General features: G+C 34.8%; 1 protein-coding gene across 11 annotated transcripts in view; it reads left to right on the top strand.

The window, feature by feature from the left end:
• Window positions 1-23,825, top strand: part of Dmd (dystrophin) — a 2,242,690-nt gene that overhangs the window by 1,462,713 nt on the left and 756,152 nt on the right. The window lies entirely within an intron of this gene.

Genomic DNA, 23,825 nt, shown 5'->3' on the forward strand with positions numbered 1-23,825 from the left:
GAACATATTGATGATTGTATATTCCATACAGACTAAAAATTAATTTCTTTTAAATTTGGCATATTACTTTTCTGGTGTGAGGGATATCAGTGTAGATGAATTTTTAAGCACTCTTATTAAATAAGAAACACAGAGCCAAATATAGGGGTGAAAGCCATAGAGATCAGGAAAATAATGAAAGTCACTAGCTAACCTTAGCTCTCCATGCCACCATAGCTTCCCAAGAGAGCTTCTTCCTGTTTAACCTGTGCCTTTATTGCCTTGCTGTTCTGCCTTCTCATTGGCTCTTAGCCCAGCTACCTCACTTCCTTGTCACTGCCTGTCTGTACAGACCTCCAGGTCTCTATGGTTCTTACTGGGATTAAAGATGTGTGTGTCATAACACTTGGTTGTTCCCTACTGTGTCCTTGAACACACAGAGACTCTGCTTGCCATGTGATAGGATTAAGGGCATGTGCTACCATTGCCTCACTTTTGTTTATGGCTGGCTATGTCCTCTGATCTCCAGGCAAACTTTATTTATTAACATACAAATAAAATATCACCACATTTCAACACTAATACAGTATCACCACATATCAACATTTTGAATAAGATAGTAATGTTTGGGATTATTTGGATTTGATAAAAGAGTGAAATTTCTACAACTCAATTCAACAGTTTAAATTACTATTATAGAGATTATTTTTGCTATTTCTATCTTTACAGATCCTATTCCAATGTAGTAATTAATTTTAAATCACTTCCTTATTCTGTTTTTGTTAGTACTGTGTCTCTTTCTCCTAAAATTTTTGAGATGCTGATAAAAGGAGAAAGGAAAAATATTTTCTGGTGTTAGATATATTCCCATTTATTGGAAACTAAAAATAGACATCCATAAAAAAGAGAAAATAATAGAAAAACACTTTATGATTAAAATATTACACTGTGAATGAAAGAAAACTATTCTAAATACTAAAATAACAAGGGAAGATACTGTCATTAACATCTCCAATTATTTGTATTGAAACTAAAATGTGACACAATTAAATAATAATCCATAGTTTTTGTGAAAGAGCATAGTTCCTTCTTCCCATTCATTCTGGAAGATTGTGCCTTACATGAGCCTATTTTCATAGAAGTGTCTAATATATTTGAGCCATATTTTGATCCCTACACGTTCTCTTCCCTTTTACATTCAATATCCTTCACATTAGTATTTGTATTAGTAACTTTTCTGTTGCTTTGATAAATCACTGTGTGCATAGCAACTTACAGAAGGAATGTATTTTGGCTCACAGTTCTGGGGATTTCAAGTTTATAATGGCAGGGACAGTATGGCCATAGGCAGTAGGCATGGCAACAGGCACAGCAACACAAGCAGGAAGCTGAGAGGACACATCTCAACCACAAGAATTGTGGAGAAAGGGAACTGGAAATGGTATCAGGCTTTTAATCTCAAATCCTACCTGTAGTTACTGACTTCCTCCTTGAGGGCTATACATAAACAAACCCAATAGCACCACTAAGTGTTCCAATGTCTGAGACTACTGGAGACAATTTTATTCTTGGTTCCCCTCAATGGTTTCACTTCTACTTTCTTTTTTCTTTTATTTATTTATTTATTTTTTATTTTATAATTTAATTTAATTTTACATATCAGCCATGGATTCCCTTGTTCTCCCCCCTCCCGCCTCCCCCGGCCTTCCCCCTATTCCCATCTCCTCCAGGGCAAAGACTCCCCTGGAGATTGAGTTCAGTATGGTAGATTCAGTCCAGGCAGTTCCAGATGTAAAACAAAGATGACTAGACTGCTACTCACTTCTACTTTCATGTCACATACACTATCTATACCTATGTCTATATCTATATCTATATCATCAATATCTATATCTATCTGTATCTGTATCTACTGTATCTATGTAAAATCTAGGGCTATAAATGAAAATAAATACTATGAGATTTGTCTTCTTAAAACTGACTTAACTTAGTTAATGAGTATGTTACTTCCATCTATTTTCCTGCAAATGATGAAATTCCATTCTTTTTATAGTTGAAAAAATTTATATAATTTATATATAATATATATGTGTGAGAGAGACAAAGGCATGGAGAGAGGCATAGGCGGAAAGAGAGCGAGAAAAGCAGAGAGAAAGTTTGTTTTCTTTATCCATTTCTATGTTGTTGGACACCTAAGTTTGTTCTATAACTTAGCTATTGTAAATTGTGCTGTGACAAACACTAATATACAAGGATCTCCATTGTATGCTGACTTGGAGTCTTTTGGGTAAACACCAAGAAGTGGTTTCCCTGTTTTATATTATAGATTTATTTTAGCTATTTTAGGAACCTCCATATTGATTCCCATAGTGGTTGAAACAGTGTACATTCCAGCTGCTTTGTTTGCAAAGGATCATCTTTTTTAAAAAAAAGTCATTAGTTTCCAATTTCTCACTTAGTTTGGTATGTGGTTTCAAGTATTTTACTGGTTTCTATAATGAGTACTCCCATTTCACTTTCTTTCTCCATTCTACATTGCATGTTAATATTGAAAACATCACAAAAGTTTCAGTTACTAATTCACTTTAGTCCCTGTTTCTCCACTTACTAACTCTAGACAACTTATTCAAATCTCTTTTGTGTCCCTGTGTCCTCATTTGCATAACAGCAGCACATAAGCCTTCTTTGTACATTTCCAGGGTGTAATGGGGAACTAAAGATACAGCATTCACTGCAATACTTTATTAAATATTATAAAGGAGCTAAATTGTAACTATCATTACAAGACAGGCATCATAAAATTTCAACACCAGTAATAAGAAAGAGAGGGCGTGTAATCACATATAAATAGAATATCTCAAACTCACTACTCCCAAAAAGCACATCATGCCCTGTTCAAATCTGTTCTTAATGCAGTGGGGCTTGTGGGTCATTTGAGACTTCTGCCATCCTAGCTTATTTCCAGATGTGAAATGATGCGACTCAGTGCACATTTTTTTGAGACAAGGTCTTATTAGAAATCCTGTCTGGCCTAGAACTTGTTATGTAGACTAGGCAGGCTGCCATCTCAGAGACCTACCCATGTCTGCCTCCAAAGTTCTTGGATTAAAGGTGTGCACTTCCACACACTTGGCTTTGGTTTATATTTTAAACAGTAATGTAGACAGGAGTTGTCAATAGTGTATATAGGAGTAGACCAACACTTCTATTACATAAGAGCTTATAGAAGGTCCATTTTGAAATAATGGAATGGCATTTAATGTCTCTTACTATGAATGAAGCACATCCACACAACCATCAAAAGACTCATATTCAACTTTGACTGATGTCATGAGCACACTATACTTATTATCTTCGAAACAAATGGCCTGTTGGGAGTTCATATCCCATGTAGGCATTCCTCATGTAACTTATTTTCTCAGATCCATTTTATTTCCTTCTACTTCTATAGTATATATTGCAAAAGGTGGACTACTGTCCATATTGTTCCTGGAGTTTCCTTCCAAACTTATTTCTGCATTGACTTAGCCTGAGAAGTATTGAGAGGAGACTAAGTAGCAGAAAAATGTGGTTATGACAGCACATTTTCCCCTTTCACTCTTTTTGGCATATATATATATAGATAGATATATATATATCTATATATATATATATAGTAGTCATAAAATACTATTATTAGGTCTTCTAATAAGGATGATATAAAATTCATTTTTGTGGTTACCTCATTAGATTGCCATGAGTTTTTTATGGGTTATCTTCACAGATGATCATAAATTTGGTTTACTCATTCAAAACCATAAATTGTATATGTAGAATTTTGAAGTTTTTGGAAACTTGTCTACTATCCTCTAGTATTTGACCATCAATTCATCAGTTATAGCTACACTGTAATCACAAAAACTGTAATGTTGTTATGTATCAAATTGCTCTAAATCATTGCCTTAAAATGATAACTAATGGTTTTACATGATCTGTGTGTCAAGAAGCTAAGGTTATTTTATTGAATTAGCTTCAGCTTATACGTGTATTTTCAGCATATTTATGATGAACTTAACTAGGATGATTTATCTGTGTTTCCTATAATATCTCATTCTCCAGCAAAACAGTCTGTTCCTATCCCCATGATGCAGAAGTGGAAATGGACTCTTGTGGCTTAGGCTGAGACTCACCTCACTGTTATTTTTAGTGAATGTTGCTGGTCAAATAAGTCATAAGCCCAGCCCAGATCCAAGGATTAGGTTAATAAGCTATGCCTTCTGAGAGCATATACATACAGAGAGGTGTGGTATTCTGTGTAGTCTCCCATACTCTGAAACCTAGTTCCCTACTTATCTCAAAAGTATAATGTTTAAAAAATACATTCCTATGTCTTCAGATGTTTATTCAGCTGATCCTAACTATCTTCTGGTATTAACACCATATCCACAGAAAAATCCAGTAGTCTTTAGGATTTCCTAGATCCTCAAAATTATTTTATGCCAAATTCTAGGAATGTATCAACAATGTATATCTACACACTAAATATTTATTAGTCTTCAAGATATTATTATCCTGATAATAGAGTTCTAAACAAGACAAATAACTTGTATTTATGAATGTTTGGAAGGTAGAGGTGGACATTAAACAGACTACATTTATTGTAAATGTTGCTGATTACATTTCCTTTTAGATTCATGAGACTATAGACTTAGACACTATAAAAAAAGAGACTCCACATTTCAATGACTGAAATAATGAAGATTTTTACACTTTTATTACCAAAAGTCCTATCTGACTACATAGTCTTAGTCTTGAAAAATTTATCTGAGGAATGATGTGCTTAAGATGTGTAACTAAATTTCAATATGTTTCTACATTTCATAGTTTCCATACTTATCATATGTTGAATAAAGATGTATGTCCCTGCCTTATATTCTTGATGTAGAGTCTCTCCAAGAACTAGAATATTGTCATTTGGGGCATGCTAGATTGACAGAGAGCTCCCAGAATCTGCATGTTTCTACCTCTAACGGCTGGGCTTATTAAAATGTAGCCCTGCCCAGAATTTATAAAATATTCTATTCATTTGGCTATTTGACGATATCATACATATATAAGATGTATTGTGATTACTCTCTTCTTAATCTTTTACATCCTTCCCATCACTATCATCATGCCCTCATCACCACCTGCCTCTTTATCAGATTAATGATTTTTGGATTTGCTTTGTGATCTATTCATTCTTTTCAGAAATATCTATATATGAGCACTGCTTTGCCAGGGTATTAGTGTATACACATCTGAAGGCATGTTACACTTTCCTTGAATTTATATGTAGCTGGAGTTCAGCAGTGTTGGATGGAACCCCCTGATGCCTTTCTCCATCCATGCTCAAATGTTGATGAGCAGACACAGTGCAAGAATCCACAATTGCTTTAAGTTCATGATTGCAATCAATGTTTCTTACCCAGGAGATAACAATTTTTTATTTTCTTTCCCAATTTTCTGCCTCTTAAATTCTTTCTGCCTTCCTCTATAATGTTCCCCAGCCTTAAAATAGATGGTAGAAATATCTTTTTAGATCTAAGTACTCCTCCATCATTTATTCTAAGCATCCTATACAGTCATGAAATTCTACATTCACCACTATTGTGAAGAAAAACATCTCTGTTGAAGGCTGAGAGAGTATCCTATGTCTATGACTGTAAACTTAAAGGTAGTTTGATACTTGCTATGCCAATTTTACCGTATTCTGATCCCATTAGGACCTATGTTCTCCCCAGCTATGTTTTTTAACCACTTTTATAACACCAAGTATGGGTTCCCTCCCACGGAGCAGGTCTCTAACTAAGCAGATTGACATTGGTTACCAACATAATGATAACAACTTGATCACAAGTAGACATATCTTGCCTGGCAAATTGGTCTCATATATGGTAGGATTCACAGCTGGGCAACCTCATTGATACCTTTTCTCCCCTATCAGCCTCTGAGACAATGAATGCTGTCAGTGAGTAAACCTCCAGCTCAATTCCAGCTTGAGTTCTCTATAGCATGTATCCAAGGTGTATGGTATCTTTGGCAATGGTACCTTATGTTCTACTTCTGATGGGAAACCAAAAGGAATGACAAGAGTTTGTATTATTTGAAAGATGGGTCTCTGGGACTTCCATGATTAACAACTAACAAAGAAAGATCAGACCCCTAGCACATTAAAGAAATTAATTACAAACGATGGCTTCTGGAAGCAGCTTTTAGTAGCTGTGCAAGTAGTTGGAAAGAAAATGGCCCCCATTGGCCCATAGGGAGTGGCACTATTAGGAGGAGTGGCTTTGTTGGAAGAGGTTGTGGCTTTGCTGGAGGAGGCATGTCATGTCACTAGGGGTGGGCTTTTAGGTTTCAGATGCTCAAACCAGCCCCAGTGTGGCACTCTCTTCCTGCTGCCTGGATATCAAGATGTAGAACTCTCAGCTCCTTCCACAGTACCATGTCTGCCTGCATGCTGCCATACTTCCCACCATGATGATAATGGACTAAATCTCAGAAATGTAAGCCACCCTCAATAAATGTTTTCCCTTATAAGAGTTGCTGTGGTCATGGTGTCTCTTCACATTAATAGAAACCCTCCCTGACTAAAACAGTATCTCCCTTCAAACTCTTTGAAATTATTGTTATTAATACTTTTACTTCAGTTATAAAATACCAGTTTTCCATCTGTGTTTTTGTTATTGTTTTTCATACCTACTTGATTTTGGCAAAAACTATCCCATGCTCTCTTATCTCCCTTCCTTCCCTCTTTCTAGCCACAATGTAGCCCTTCTCTACCTTTGTGTAACCTAGGTTCTAATACCACATCTCCCTAAATCATTATCCTGTCAATGGATTCTTTCTAGTTTCCAGCCTTCTATAGGAACTCCAAGTTGAACACACTAAATTAGAGATTCCAGTCTAAGATCCACATAACAAGACAAAACATGTGGCATTTGTTTTTCTGTACCTAGGTGACCTCATCCAGTATATTTTTTCCATTTTCATCCATTTACCTTCAAATTTCTTAACTTAATTTGTTTAAAACCAATTAATTTTCCATGTGTATAGTAGAGATACCACATCTTCATAAATCTTTCATCAATTGATGGGCAACTAGACTAATTCAATTTTCTAACTATTGTGAATAGAGGAGCAGTAATAAACAGAGATGTACAAGTGTAGCAGGAATCTTAAAAAGTTCTTATTAATAAGATCAAACCTGAGGCCAGTTATTGGGGTGAACTCTGGAAGATCAGAGAAGCAGAACAAGCCACAACAACCTCACCTTGCCAATTCCTCAGCTAATTCTGTTTCCCCTAATTTTGTCTAAAATTAAGAAAAGCTTATAACTAATACAAGAAAAACTATCCAATAAGTATATACAATATATACAGTCAAAAATTACATTAACAATGTCTAGTCCATTAACATTTGAAAGATTCAGACAAAAACTCCATTAATATACAACAAAGTCCAGTGCATTAATATTTGACAAATTCAGACAAAAATTTTTCATTACGTATCCTATGTAAAACAAGTAGTTCCTTTTTAAAAGTAGATTCAATCATTGACCATTTTTATCTTATCATATACATATTCTTTTTTCTTTTCATAATAAATTCAATAATCTACCTTTTGTAATTTTTATATCTTCCCCTTTTTCTTTTTAGAGTAGATTCAATGATCTATCCATTTATCCTATTATTTCTTCATCTTTTTTCTCAGAGTAGATTCATTGATCTACCTCATATCTATATTTTCTTTTTCTTTTTTTAAACAAAACTTCTGAATATAATCTCCATGTTCAGCTTTTTCCTGACCATTAACAATTAACAATTCGTAACCAACCATCATAAGCAAGGACAATATCCATAACTCATTAAACAACGAAAAACCTCCCATGCCACCTCTTGGGAATGTGGGCATCGTTTTCTTAAAATTACTTCCTGCATTTTGGGGGTGAAGACATCTTTAGGGGATCCTGAAAAGAAAAATTTTGGGTTAATTGTCAAGTCCTGTATCATTTGTCCAGTCGCTGCATAATGGGAAAGTGCAGGGCTTGTTTCAAGTCCTTGTTCAAGTAGTCTGTCAGGCTGAATCATCTCAGCTAGCCATCTCTAAATTGTCCTGAGTAGTTTGTAGTCCAGAGTCGATCTTTCTGTGGTGTTAATCAGCTTAATGGCTTTACTATAGTCCATGTGGAATCATCTTTGTGGGGTCCTGTCATCTTTTTGAAGATTTCAAAGTCACTGTTAGGCGTGGTCATGGTTCCCTGCAGATTTTTTTTTTTTTAACTCCTCTGTGGTTTGGAGCAATCACAGTCTGATAAACATCTGTCTCTTGGAAGCACAAATGTTCGTGCCTAGAAGAGAAAATCTTCACAACAATTTCTCCCCACCATTTGTCTTGCCAAACATTTCCAAACTGACCTTTGTGGATGCTTTCTGGTAACACAATGGTCTGGGAAATTCTTTTCTGAACAAGCAGCAGTAAACCCTTCGTCCCAGGTAGCAGCATCACCGCAGTCACCAATATGATGAGAAGGAGCCAGCAACTCGGAGCAACAGCTTTTTCCTCCATGATCCCACCACTGTTTGTGGTTCAGCCTGGGACAAAGCTTCTCCCAAGCCTCCTAGGCTGGCCTCAAACTCGGGATCCTCCTGCCTCTCCCTCCTTCAGTAAATCCTACTGGCATGTGCCACCACAACCAGCCAAGTGTAGCTTGGGCCTGAGCTGGGGCCCACAAGGCCACAGGCAAGCAGCTTTTTCATGAATTCCTACCACGAATGTTGGGCGCCAGATGTAGCATGAATCTTAAAGAGTCTTTATTAATAAAACAAACCCAGAGCCAAGTATTGGGGTGAACACTGGAAGATCAGAGAGACAGAACAAGACACAACCTCACCTGGCCAACTTCTCAGTTGATCTTGTTTCCTCAGACTGGATGCCTTTGAGTCCTCATCCAGAATGAATCTCAGCTGAACTGCTTCTCAAAAGCCTGAATGCTTAACCAGCCAAAAGCTGCTAGTTTCTGGTCCTCACGACTTATATACCTTTTTGCTTTCTACCACCACTCCCTGGGATTAAAGGCTCGCTTTCTGGGATTAAAAGCGTGAGTCACCATGCTTGGCTGTATCCTTGAACACATGGATTTCTGCCTCTGGAATGCTAGGATTAAAGGTGTGAGTGCCACCATTTTCTAGCCTTTGTATCTAGTGACTGTTCTGTCTCTGACCCCAGATAAGTTTATTAGGGTGCCCAATATTTTGGGGAACACAATACCACCACATACAAGTATCTTTGGATTAGAATAGAGTCATTGGGTATTTTCTAAGGAATGATACAGCTTAGTCATGTGGTAGTTATATTTCTAGATTGCTAAGGAAATTCCACACTCATTTCCATAGTATTCATACCCATTTGTATTCACACCAGCAGTTAATACTTGTTTCTCTTTCTCTACATCTATGCCATGATTTGTTGTCTTCTTGGGGAAAGATGGAATCTCAAAGTAGTTTTAAGTTGCATTTCCCTGAGAGCTAATCATGTTGAACAATTATTATAGTGTTTAATAACCATTTGTATCTCTTTTTCTGAAGGAAGTATTCTGTGTTTAGGTTTATTGTCCATGTTATGACTAATTTGTTTGGACTCTTGATGCTTTTTTTTTAAATTCTTTGAGCATTCTAGATAGTAATCCCCATTCAGATGTATAGCTAGAAAGGATGTCTCCCATCTTATGAGCTGATTCTTTACTCTATTTATGTTTTTACTCATTGTACAGAAGCTTTTAAGTTTCATCAGGTCCCATTTGCCAATTGCTGACCTTATTTATTAAACCACTGAAGTCCTATTTAGAAAGTCCTTGGATCAATGCCTATATATAATAACATAAACAGCTTATGTTTTCTTCTGGCACATTCTGAATTTCAGATTTTACATTAAGGCCTTTGATATATTTGAAATTGATTTTTGTATAGGATGAGAAATAAGAGTATACTTTCATCCTCCTACATGTATACACCCATTTTTCACAACATAATTGGTAGAAGATGTTCTTTCTTCCAATGTGTATTTTTGGTTCATGTCATCTTTTTACATTAATGCTGGGGATTTAAACTCAGGTCTTCAAACTTGTATAGCCAGCCCTCTTACTCACTAAGACATCCCCACAATGCTCAAAACTAATTCTCAACGGGCGAGTATGAACAGGTGAAAAGATAGCAATTAATATGGGAACATCTCTTCAAGACCTTAGTTGTAAAGGTATTATTCTCTCTTCCACTCCCCCATGCTTACCATTGCAGCCTGTGGCTGCAAATAAAAGCTAGGAAGAAAGGTTATTAGAACTCTGTTGAAGGCGCTGAGGAAAACAAAGTTGCCTTTTTTCATAATCTAGCAATAATTGTAGTACAGCACACCAGAAAAGGTAATGAAAAAGAAGATAACAATGGACCTCACAATATCACAATATATGGGAGAGGAAAGATGAAGTTTCACATGATTTATTAGAGAAATAGACACTATATACTATAATTTGCAGTTATTTTTTTGAGAATTTCATACATAAGTACTGTATTTACATTATTTTACCATATCCCCTCTTGCTCCACCTCCCCTTATGTTGCCCAACTCTCTCTGAAATTCATGACCTCTCATTTTTTATTATTATTGTTACACATATATGCACATGTCAGCGTGGCCTGATAATTCTATTTATTGTTTCTCACATGTATATGTGAAGTGGGATGGTCTTTCTGTATGCTGTGAATATGTGTTGCTACTATTAGTTAATAAAGAAGCTATTTTGGCCTATGGAAAGGTGGGATAAGAGGCAGACAGGAAATCCAAGAGGGATACAGGGAGCACTACCTAAGGAGCAACATTCCAGCAGACCAATAATGCCATGGCCACATGGCAATACATAGATTAATAGAAATGGGTTAATTTAAGATGAAAGAACGAGCTAGTGAGAAGCCTCAGCTACAGACCAAATAGGTTGTAATTAATATTAGCCTCTGACTATTTTTTTGGGGGGGTACCAGCAGGTGGGAAAGATTTATGTGGCTACTTATATGTGTTTAGATCTGACCCTATTAGGGGACTTGTTCCTCGAGAAGGCTGATGCTCCCTCTCTGTATCCATTAACTGCCTATAGCAATTGTGATTATACCCTATCCACCTACCAGTCCACATTGGCATGTCAATTGGTGTCATTGTATTGATCTTGTTTAGGCAACTATATTGTTAAGAACTCACAAGAGTAGCTTCTCTGTCATACATAAAGGACACTATCTCAGAGCAAATATCCTACTCCTCTGGATCTTACAATCTTTCCACTCATTCTGCACATTGTTCTCTGAGCCTTGGGTGTAGGGATTGTGTTATCCATGTATTAGGTGTTAGGACTAGGCACCTTAAGATCATTTGTTCTCTACAATATTTTTAGGTGTAAATTTCTATAATGTTTTCTATCTGATGCAAAAAGAAGTTTCGTTGATGAGGACTGTGAGCTACCCTTATCTGTGGGTCTAATGATAAGTATTTATAATGTAGTTAGGAATAAGGCTGGTTTAGGAAAGTGGAAATAATAGATTTGCCTCTAAGTTTCATAACCTCACCAGCCTGGATAGTTGGCTTGATTTACAGTATTAGGCATGATTTTGTTCTTATTAAGAAGGCTTTCAGTTCAATTAGATGGCTGTTAGTTACCTCTAAGATGTAAGTACAACTATTGCACACCCTTGGAGTTATTTTGTTGTGTTGGTCATTGATTTGGTTTATAGGAATCATAGCTGGGTAGGACTATTGATTGATTTTCTTCCTTGGCAGCTTACATAGAAACTTAAGATACTACTATGAGAGCTAGACCTAAGGAAGGCAAATTCCGAGTCAGTTCCAGCTTGATTCCTCCAAGTTCTGTGTCCAAAGTATGTGACGTCTTCAGTATTAGGTTCTTATGTTCGAGTTCTGGAGGGAATCATAGGCAACAGTGATAACTTATATTGTTCTGTAAGTCATATATATATATATATATATATATATATATATATTAGTGAAGTCATAGATATATACATATATCACATATATATGTGACGTGATGTGATGTGTGTGTGTGTGTGTGTGTGTGTGTGTGTGTGTGTGTGTGTGTGTGTGTGAAGACATAAAATGACCAAGACAACTTACATAAAATAAAGGAATTCAATTGGGAGTGTGTTTACAGTTTCAGAGTTTAGTCCATGACCATCATGGAGCATGGGGAGCATGGAAAGAGGCAGGCAAGCATGGAGCTGGAGCAATAGCTAAGACCTTACATCCTGAGAAAACATGAGGCAGAGAGAGAACTAAATTGGAAGGGTATATAGGCTTTTGAAACCTCAAAGCCTATTCCTAGTAACACACCTCTTCCAACAAGGCCATACCTCCTCCTAATCCTTCACAAATAGTTCCACCAACTAGAGACCAAACATTCAAACATTCAAATATATGAACTATGGGGTCTATTCTCATTCAAACTCTCTCTCTCTTTCTCTCTCTCTCTGTCTGAGTGTGTGTGTGTGTGTGTGTGTGTGTGTGTGTGTGTTGCTCTGTCTCTGTCTCTCTCTCTCTCTGTGTACATATACTTACATATGTATGTATATTGAAGTAAAAATACAATAATGTTTCTCTATGTCTTTTTCAAATACCCTTAGTGTTATAGTTCCCTCCCTTACCCCTCTCCATCTTCATTACCCACACTTCCATCAGAGCTCCCATTCATTTTCTCCTTTCTAGTATCTGTATCCTACTATCCATTCTGGAGCTCCTTTTTACTCAGTGTACCTCATGATCCCTTTTTACTTGCCTATTTTCTAATTTTATTTAGACATGAAATTCACATAATAATTCCTAGTCTGGACTCTCTTTCAGAAATCCTTACTCAATGTCTTAGGGTTAGGGTCAAACATTCCAATGAATAAACATTTATTTTTATTTCTACCTGTGGCCTGGATACTGATGTTGCCATAACTTATTCTTCATAAGGACCCAGGAACATTATATTAATCTGGAATGAGACAAACAAACCAGCTACTTCCACTAACAATATCCAAAATTGTTTTTATACAATTTTATGCTAATTAAAATATGAAAGTAGTACTGAGGATACCTTTGTTCACTTCTGAGATCAAAACTAATGCAACATCAGAGATTACCATGAGTATTACCAAAGAGTGAAATTATAAAATTCTTCAGGGTTTCTACAATTTGATTTTATTTCTGGATATTTCTACAAGTTATTGCTCTGCCTGATTCAAAATTAGTAGATTAAACATTTATTGCTTAATGTGATTCTGAGAGTTGATCATGATGCTTGTGTGCTTCATTTGATGACACGTAAGGGACTAGGGAAAGAAAGAGCACTGTCCAACACGGCCTTATTCACATGACTGGCGGTCGGTCCTGGCAGCCCACTGAGAGCTCAGCTGGGACTCTTGGCCATCATCAGCTTCTGTTTCTTCTCAGTTGCTATTCTCCACATGGCTCCTTTGGCTTCATTACTGCTTGGTGGTTAGATTACCTGAAAGAAAATGTTCCAAAGGAAGACACAGCAAAGTTCAAGCACTTGTCATGCCTTTTATGTCATACTCTCTCTGTTCCACTAGCCAAAGCCAGATAGATACATCGACCAGACCAGAACGAAGGTAAGAAGACATGCCACAAAAACAGGAATCTGGAGGGGGGTATTTTTAATCAAGGGCTTCCAAATAAAATTCCCCACTACCTGTGTTTGGGTTTCCTCATCTAGAAAAAGTCAGAAAACGGCACTATATAAAATGGAATGATTTAAATATAAAATATTTAACAAGTTTAGAGCAGTGTTCTTCACATAAATGATAAGTATTAGCTATTATTAATATTTCAATAATAATAGAGTTCTAAATAAAATAGAATACTTTGCCAGACTGTGTCAATATCATAAAATGGCAGTTAAGTTTTTTTTCTTTATACCTGTGCCCTTGATACATACATTGTCATTGATATATTCTTCATAAGCACTCATGGTCATTATATTAATCATGAAGGATAAAAACAGGTTTTCCAAATACAAGACAAGCTTCTACCCTAATCTGCATTCTTCTGAAGCCCTTCTAATGTATTATTTCTATTAATGTTAATTTTGTAATAAAACTATCATACAGGATTCATCAGTACTCAGTTGATTATCCAGAAATACGCTGTCTGGGCAATGCTGTGGATTTAGCTAAAGCAATAGTTCCACGATAAATTGCTCTTCTAATCCACACACTTCAAGCTCCTCTACAATATACTCTGGGCCCCTACCCAGATGGTCCCACTCATGTTCCTCTATTTGTTCTGCTTCTCCTTCCCTGACCCCCAACCTGCTGCCACCTCTTCTCTTCCACCACAATTCTCCGATTTTCCCCTCAAAACTTCACATAAAACTTGCTTTGCACCTCCAAACAAGATTCTTTTTGTCCTTTGTTACAGTCAGTCCCCCAGCCATATTAGTCTTATAACCATTGCTTTGTATTTCATGCATGTCAAGTGTTTAATTTGTACCATTATTTGACTCCATTATTCTTTTGTTCCTTTACTTCTTTATACATCTACATATACTTGTACCAGAATGTTCAGGGAAAATTTAATTCAATCCTGTTTTGGAGGATCATTCTTTAGGAGAATTAAAGAATGTGTGTTAAGAAGTGTTAACTAACATTTATTGATAGCTTACTGTGCATTGTAGAATTTTCTAAGTATATTTAATTATTAAAAGGAGAATAACAAAAACTCAAATATAAAAGTTCTAAAAAAACTTTATTTCTTTTTGATCTGAAAAGGAAAAATAACAGACATACTAAAGTATTTTTTAACAATAACTTTTGATTGATTACTGATATAATGGTTAGGGTAGTAGTTTTGATGGTACAGAAAATAACCTACATCCATATCTTTTGGAAAAGATAGAAATTCCATTATAATTTATGAACCTTTGAGAGGACACCCCTGGATTAAACTCCCAGGCAAATGCCACCATCTGTGTTATTTCATTCCATTTGCCAATATAGGCACAGCAGGTACTATTACATTAACCTTTTCCCTCATCAGCATCTTCTCAAATCCTTTGGATTTTCAAAAGCTCTAAATCCAAAAGTGCAAATTTAAAAATCGTTTTCTCCTGGAAAAAAATTAGTTTTTACTAATTCATGTAAATTTTCATTATGACATTAAAGTATGGCTTATAGTCATCAAAGAAAAATGACAAAGACATTATTTTGTTAACACTAACCAGGAGACTTTATGACTTAAATAAGGTAAAGTGGATTATCTTAAAGTAGCATAAGTTTTCACCTTCTTTCACATATAACATAATTCTAAATGCTGGGTTTTTTTAAAAAATACATATCATCATCATAAAAATTCTTCTTTAAGTTTTCTTTCCTTTTGGGAGGGTAGTGGGGGGGAGAATTCTACTTTGCTATTTTCACATGTCATCTTCATTGTTCACCTTATGGTGCAAAACATTCCTGAGACGATTTTAAAACCCACATCTGAAAACTTATTTTTGCAGACCTGTCTGTCTCTTTAGATGCACTCTTTCCCAACACATTTGGAAAGACCCCTCATAAACTCATTGGCCTGAATTAAGTCACATGCTCATTCTTGACCTAAATCAGATCATGATCTTATAAGCTAAAATGAAAAGAAACTCTATTCCTAAAACACTGGGGAGGTAGCAAGGTGAATATACTCCCAAAGGAAAATGATAGTAATATGTAGATGATTGATAGATAAAAGGCAGATAAATTGAGAAACATAAACCTACTCATTTCTAAAACATTGTGTAGACCTGAAGTTTTAACCAGTCAGTCAAGCTTAGCAGTGAATTATCATATGGTATTCATGCATTCAAAATGGAGATAAGTTGTGGAAATCATGTAAGCAAAGAATATATTAAATATTGTAGAAAATACTGTGCCATTGGTACCCTGTCCATATTTCCCTAGCACTAAACATTTTTGTATATAGAGTCTCAATTTCAACTCCTAGTACTTGTTTCTCTTCACCTACAGCTTTCTCTGTTTGTTCTTGGGGCACAGCAGAAATGCACAGGGAACACTGCCCCTTTGATAACAGACTGGGTATGCAAATAACCTATCCCTCTTATTCACCATGTTTGATTACTCCAATATTTTCTGCCTGCATTATCTCCCAAATTTCCCAGGCATTAGTCACTTGTCCATAGTGATACCTCACTAAATAATGTAAAATATTTTAAAAGTCATGCATTTATTGACCGCATGTATGTCTGTGTACCACATTCTTCAGTGCATGTGGAGACCAGAGGAGGGTGATGGATCCCCTGAAACTGGTGTTACAGAAGTCTGGTAGCCGCCATGTGGGTGCTGGGAATTGAACCCAAAGCTTCTGTAAGAGCAGCAAGGACTCTACCACTGAGCCCTTTCTCCAGTCTTAGATAAAATAAAGTTTATTGACTCTCTTGCATATTTCACTTCTCCACACTCTATTAATGTATCCATGATAGTTTCCTTTTTTACAAGTTCTTATAAGGTGACTATGGATATACGTTTAAGCATAATTCTGTATTATCACTTTTCACTTTTACATCGTGTAAGGATGAAAGAATATTGATTCATTTTTCTTCCCTGCACTTATTTGTTTCTAATCACTTGTGTTCTGATTTCCCAAATGAAATAAGGCCACAACCATGGATGAAAATATAATTCAAAATAAATACCCTATTTTATAAGAACTAAGGTTAAGATAAGAGCCTGACACTGAGATTATAAGCAAAATTAGATATGCACATAGAGTAGGGCATGATATGGGAAGGGAGAGATTACGTTTCCTAGACAAGAGAGCAGCATAGTAAATGGATAAAAATGATCTTGTGCACAGAAATTAGACAACTTTTATTAGACAAGTAATGCTCTGGAAATTTCATGGTAATGTTTTACTGAATTTAAATGAGGTATTTATTCAATATCATCGTTCTGTCAGAATGATTATAGGGCATTCACTTTGTTTAAAGGCAGCTCAAAATCACAGGAGTCACAGATCCGACATAGTTATCAAGGACTGTTTTTTCTGACAATAGTAGAGGATTCTTTTCCATTTTAAAAATCCTTCAAATAGAGAAAATTTATCAGCACCACTCTCAGATGGAAGTATATAATTTCAGAATGAGATAGAAAAACTCACAAGGAAAAAAAGCAACATTTCAGAAAATTCTTAGAATATCATGCATAAGACCTTGTGTAGGATTCCATTGACATTTTACAAAATCGAGTTTACATTCTAAAAAAAATTAATTTAGTTTCAAAAATTGAGATCTTATGAATCATTTTAAAACTTATTTCTCATTTTTTCATCCACTATAAAATGTCAAAAATGGAAAGGATATAGAACTATTATTTATCACTTCTAACTTTCCAATTCCTTAGCACTTTTCAGAAGGCAATTCCAAAATGTTTTCATCATATCTATTTCATATGACAGTGCACTTTACCTCAATTTCTGTATTATAATTTATTCTTACCTCTTCAACAGTGCCTACCTCATCCTATCAAAATGTATCTCTTTTGCTATTTTTTCCACCCCTTCTTCATTTTATTCTCAGTCTCTTTAATTACTGTTCTTTTTCTTGAATTTATTCTCTGTATCTTTTACTACCAATTATGTCCTTACTTGTTAACATTAACAAGGTAGGTAATTTCCCACTTACAATCTCATGTATGGTTTATATTTATTATGAACTTTAATAAGTAGTTCAAATCAATTATACATATAATTTATAATGCATAGTTTAGAGAAAGGATGAGAAAGAAGCATTTTCCTTTACCTCAAAGTGATTCTTAGACTGGGAAATGGCTTAGTTACTAAAGGTACTTGCCAATCAAGCTTGCTGACTTGAGTAATCACTAGTATCCACATGGTGGGGAGAACCTATTTCTGCAAGTTGCCCCTTGACCTCCACTTATACCCAGTGGCAAGCAAGTGACCCTTGAAATAAAATAAATGTGATTTAAAGTGTTTAATTGTTTTGTAATTTCAAACATCATCTTAAAAGCAGGTCTGTTTCTTCAGACATTGAAAATTTCAAGAACCTAATCATTTTCCAGTAACTCACTCATATGTAAGCTCTTTGCCTATTATAGGTACTTCAGTGTTAAAAAATACCCTCACCATCCATTTATTTATGTTATCATGCTTTCATATCAAAATATTGTAAGATTATCTAATAATTACCTATTGCTTTTGAAAATAGCAAATAATAGTGGTATATACACTGGAGAGATGTTTCAGTGATTAAAAGCCCTAACTGCTCTTCCAGGTGACCCATATTTGACTCTCATCATAAGCATTTTGGTTCACAATCATTTATAATCCCAGTTCCAGGGAATCAGACACCCTCTTTGGCCCCTTTGCACACCATGGCACATAAGTGGTTCACAGACACACAGGCTAGCAAAATGCCCATATACATAAAAAACAAAATTAAAGTATTAAAATGTGTGGGGGGTGTAAGTTTCAAGAAATGTGTATATCAAGAGTTGTAGATTGAAATTATCACGCCAGAATCTCTCTAAAGTTTGTGCTCAATGTATTAGTCAGAGCTAAGATCTCATTTGAAAGCTTAACTGATGAATGAACTGCTTCCAAACTCACACAGCTGTTGGCTAGATTGAATTTCAATGTAGTTGATTAACTGAAATCCTCAGTTTCTTTTGGCTGAAAGCTAACTTCAGTTCCTTGTCGTACATGTCATTCTGATCTAGCAGTTTCTCTCATCTAAGCTAGATATAGATTGACTGCAAGCTGGACAAAATGTAGAGCCTTAACTATTCTAAATACACAAGTCACAAGCCATCATCTTAGACATATTGTATTTATTAGAACTGAGTTGCAATTCTTGGGCACTCTCATTAATGGGAGAATGTGTAAAGGCACAAGTTAGAGTAAGCATAGTGATGATATCCCTTTTTAGAATCTGCACACCACAGAATTATTTCCTTATGATGGAAAAAACATGCAGTTCGTTTTCTAAGGGTATCGAAGCTTATAATTTATTGGTACAGAACACTATTTTTAAAATTATAGAAATGGTTATTACAATCATCTGTGTGCAGTACCATTACTTTATGTGATTGAATTTATGATTCTAAGTTTCAAAAAAAATGTGTGCAATGAGGTTTTCAAAAGTCTTTATTCAGAAATGATTTGCAGTGGATTTTGTCAGCCTTGCTCTAAGAAGAGATAGTATGGGCTAAAACCACACAGCCTCAAAAATATGTGTGACTCAAATTTACATAGTTTTCATACAAAATGTCTCTTGCTGACTCCAACTCAGATTTTAGTACATAGTGGTTTTCCTTTTTTATAAAATAAATGTTCTTGAAATTCCAGCTATTTTGCCATGTTATTACGGCAATTGCTTCCTAGTGAAAGTTAAGGACATTTTTAAAATAATTTTCATGCTTTCATTAATATTAGGAACTCAAAATAGATGATAGCAGGAAAAATTATTACTGTATTAATGAAGAGCTCTGCCCCATAAATGAAATTTTATTACACAGAAATGTCAAAATATAACAAAGATAGAGCTATAATTTTTTATATATAATGCATTTTTAAGTAGACATTTTCTTCCATAGAGATTTATATTCACATATAAATTGGGTATTCACAGGAGAAATTTCAAATATGTTTTTAAAATAATGAGGTTACCACTTCAGTGTGGCATGAGGCCATATTTACCATGACAATGATCCTCACATTTCATTTTTTTTCAAATAATGGTTTCAATATATTTAACATAGCTGGTTTTATAAAACTTTTTTGAAAGGGAAAGGTCAACAGATGGGTAGGAACAATTAATATTTGTTCAAAGTTTAGTCATTTTTTGAGCAAAACCTTGGACAAAATATCCAAGATTCCCTTGCTGCTGAGTGCTGTCTACTAGGGTAGCTATAACCTAACATAGGAGTAATTGAACTGTGCTCCATGCCAAGAGAAGTCTTTTACAGCGTGGAGGATATGTCTTAGAAGTAGCATGCATATGTCTTAGACTAGCAATGCATAAGGCCCTAGGTTGCAACTGCAGCATGGACATAGTGAAAGAAGGCCAGCGGGCAAGCATTAGCATGGAAGTAATACAATAACATACCTCAGTCTATATTGTTAGAATGCATTATTAAAAATTTTACCTATTTTTACTTATTTTTTCCTTGTTTATTTTTCAGTTTGTAATTTGATTATCTTTCTCCTTTCCCTTTACTCCCTCCCATATACCTTCTCCACTTTCCTTCATATTGATAGTCTAGTTTTTCAATAATTATTATTACACACATCTATTTATATAATATGCATATATATTCCTAAAAATAACCTGTTTTATCAATACAGTGTTGTTTGCATGTATGTTTTCAGCTATGCAAAAGTTGCATGTGTAGTTCACATGATGTTTCTATTAGTCAGAATTTTTATAGTTAAATTTTGGCATCAATGTTATTGAGAGAAGTAACAGATTTTTCTCTGTGGAGAAGATATTATTATTACCATATATAATAGTCTCTGAATGAATTAGAATTTAGTTACTCTATTTTGTTTGACATAAGATTTTGTTGTAAATCTCTGCCTTATTTAGTCAAACAAATGAACAAAAATCTTGACAGAAAAAAAAATCCCTTATGAACCTGCTCCATACATTATTAAAAAAAAAATGAAGAAGAAAGGGAAGGATAAGGATTGTAATTCTGGAATTACTTTCAGAATTATAATATAAAATGCTCAACAAATTATTGTTGAATGATTATGGTTAAAATATTATGTATATTTTCAGTGTTGTATTTACTAGTAGCAAAATCTAAATATTAAATAATTTTATTTTTTATTTATTTTTAATCACATAGTCCGCAAAGTAATGTGCTCTTACATTGCCTTCTATGTCCTTACCTTTTTGATCCAAACATCAAGAGCAACAGCCAGATCATCTTCTAAACAAGTTTTGAACTTCACAGTTTATAAACCATTATGTATTGTGCACAATAATTCACTTATATCCTTTCATTGGATCCTCACAAAAGTCATCAAAGTGGGCATTGTTTCCTTTTGTTCAGAAGAAAATCTAGGTTAGGCAAGGTTGAGTGACCTTGCTTAAGATAAGTATGTTGCTAAGTGACAACATTGGTCACTTTCTCAATGAACTGTACATATCAAAAAAGATTGAAAGAATCAACCTTAGAGGGCAAAAGATGAAGTGACAGAATTGAAAATTTTGATAGTAAATCAATGAATTAGAGAAGTAAAACTTTGTCTTTATTCACTTACTAAAAAACATTTGTCAAGTGCATAATAATAGATTAAATGTATGTTTAAATATCAGTGCAATATTATTTAAACTAATCTGTATTTCAGAATATCATGTTGTACAATTTTAAGTGTATGTTATGAGAGGTGCATCTTTAAATACTTTTATCATTGCATAAACACCATATAGTTATGCTTACATGTCTGTGACATTGCTTTACCATGGAGTTTTATTGGACTATGACCAGGTTCGTGGTCCTTAGTTGCCTGAAATGCTACTATGCATTTCATGACTGCTTATCATTTTTATTTGTTATTATGTAAATAAATTAATAAACCAGAAAAACACTAAGGTCATGGATACCTAAAGCTTAACTTTCGGTGAATATATGTGAGTATTGTTAGCAAAATAAAGAACTTTTTTCATTAAGAATTTTTTATTCATTTTACATATTTTATTATACTCTCACATTAATAATGTATATTGGAGACCAGATAATAGTAAAGCATTCTATAGAAAGAAATAATACAATTGACAGTGAGACAGAAGAAAGAGTAATGAACAGCCCTAATAGGCCATCAAATAATCTTTTATGTAATTAGCTGTTGAAAAGTCATATGCAAAGAAGATTGCAAAAGAGGGTAGCATTACCCAATATGCCTAAGAATAGATAATTATTTTTTAAAATATAGTACATCAGAATGAAAATTGATTTGTACCACAATGATAAAGAAGGTCTTACATAGGTAGGCACTATTCCATTCTGAAGTGAGATTTTGAACAATTAAGAAAAGAGGCACAACTATAAGAGGAAAGATTGTAAATAAAATATTTTGACAGCATTGCTCCCAAATGAAGTTAGGTGATTGTTCAAAACTGGAAAGGTATGCTTGAACATGGGATTTTAAAATGTTTAACTACCAGGTGAAGGAATCTTGAATCTGTATCTTATAACTGAACACAGTGGTTGTCATTAATAATTGTTAAACACAACTCTGTCCCATTAAAACAATAGACTCAACTGCTTCTATCACAGTTATGTGGTATCTACTGTTCCTCATTCCATGTTTTTGTTTATTTTCTAATGCTAGGCGTGGGATGCAGGACCTCGCACAAGTTAGGCAAATGGTCTACCACTAGGTTATACTCAGCTACATCCCCAGTCTGCCAATAAGTATTTTCTGAAAGAATGGTTTGGTTCTGCCAAGTATGTTCTATGTCTTCCTGGAAGAATACACTAGAATCTCTATATCAGAACAGATTATTTGACCTTTTCCTCTCATTATTACAAATGACAGACACAGTCCTGGTAATTTGCCTTGAAGGGAAAGACTCCCTTTCAAGAGCTGAGTTTTGTTTTAGAACATTGAATCAAAAGGCAATGCCAAAGCTGATGTATTTCTGATGGTGACTGGGGGTCTCCAAACCAGTTAGAGATTCTTTTTTTTCCTTTTCTTTTTTTCTAACAGCCCAGGTGATAATGGCCTGAACAAGTCCTCTGCTAAAGGGGAATGTAAATTGAGAAGGTAGATTTTAGTGCCAAGATAAAAAAGACTCTGGAATGAATATGACACAGGATGATGAGAGCTACAACGTATAGATAAACGTGAAAATATTGGGTTCCAGTCTACAAAAGAGTACATGGCCTTACAGAAAGCTATTATATGCCACAGAGTTCAGATGGCTTGTAAGTGGTAAAGCAGATCACTAAATCAAGGCCTTCCAAGCCTTCATTTATTTGTTTTAGTAAACTACACTTGACTCCAGTTGTAGATTTAGTAAATTTCATATAAAACCAATTGAAATTAGGGACGAACTGTTAACACAGAAGCAGTTTAATTTTCTTACTACTAATGGACATTGTATTCTGTGTGGTCTGTAACAGCAGAGATATTATAGCTGCTAGAATCTAGATATCTTTTCCCAATCTTAACTACATAATGTGATTTTGTTGTTAAGACTCTTGCAGACTTACTTAATGAGGTTTGCTGCTATGGGGCTTGGATATGCTTATTAAAACAAAAGCCCTGCCCACTTGGTTCCACTTTGTGATCTCTTAAGAATGTTTTGGTAAGAAACTAAGACTTTGCTCTATGAAATGTTTATTGTCATATTTCAAATTCATTAAAATTACTTGATAAGACTTCAAGCTTTCAAATGCCCAGAGACAACAAAATCAAATATCGCAGTAAAGAACCCTACTATGTATACATATTTTTATGTTATTATTCCAATTTTATTACATATGTGTTCATCACTTGGTTATGATGGACTTCAGTTTATTTCAATCTTGTGGATAAGATTTCTCCCTCCAAAAATCAATAGTATCCTGCTGATTTTAGTTATTGTAATATAAAGGCATGTAAAATGAGTATGACCAAAAGAGGTTTAAAAAGTGACTCTGTTTTTTAAAAGACTAGCTTGTCAATTGAAGCAGAAAATGATATTCAGTTCACTGGGTTTATGCAGTGTTTTAGTCTTCTCCAACCAATTTAGAAATGTATTC

The sequence above is a fragment of the Peromyscus californicus genome, unplaced genomic scaffold (genome assembly GCF_007827085.1).
Source record: "Peromyscus californicus insignis strain IS unplaced genomic scaffold, ASM782708v3 Scaffold_10__1_contigs__length_136768540, whole genome shotgun sequence".
Taxonomy (NCBI): domain Eukaryota; kingdom Metazoa; phylum Chordata; class Mammalia; order Rodentia; family Cricetidae; genus Peromyscus; species Peromyscus californicus.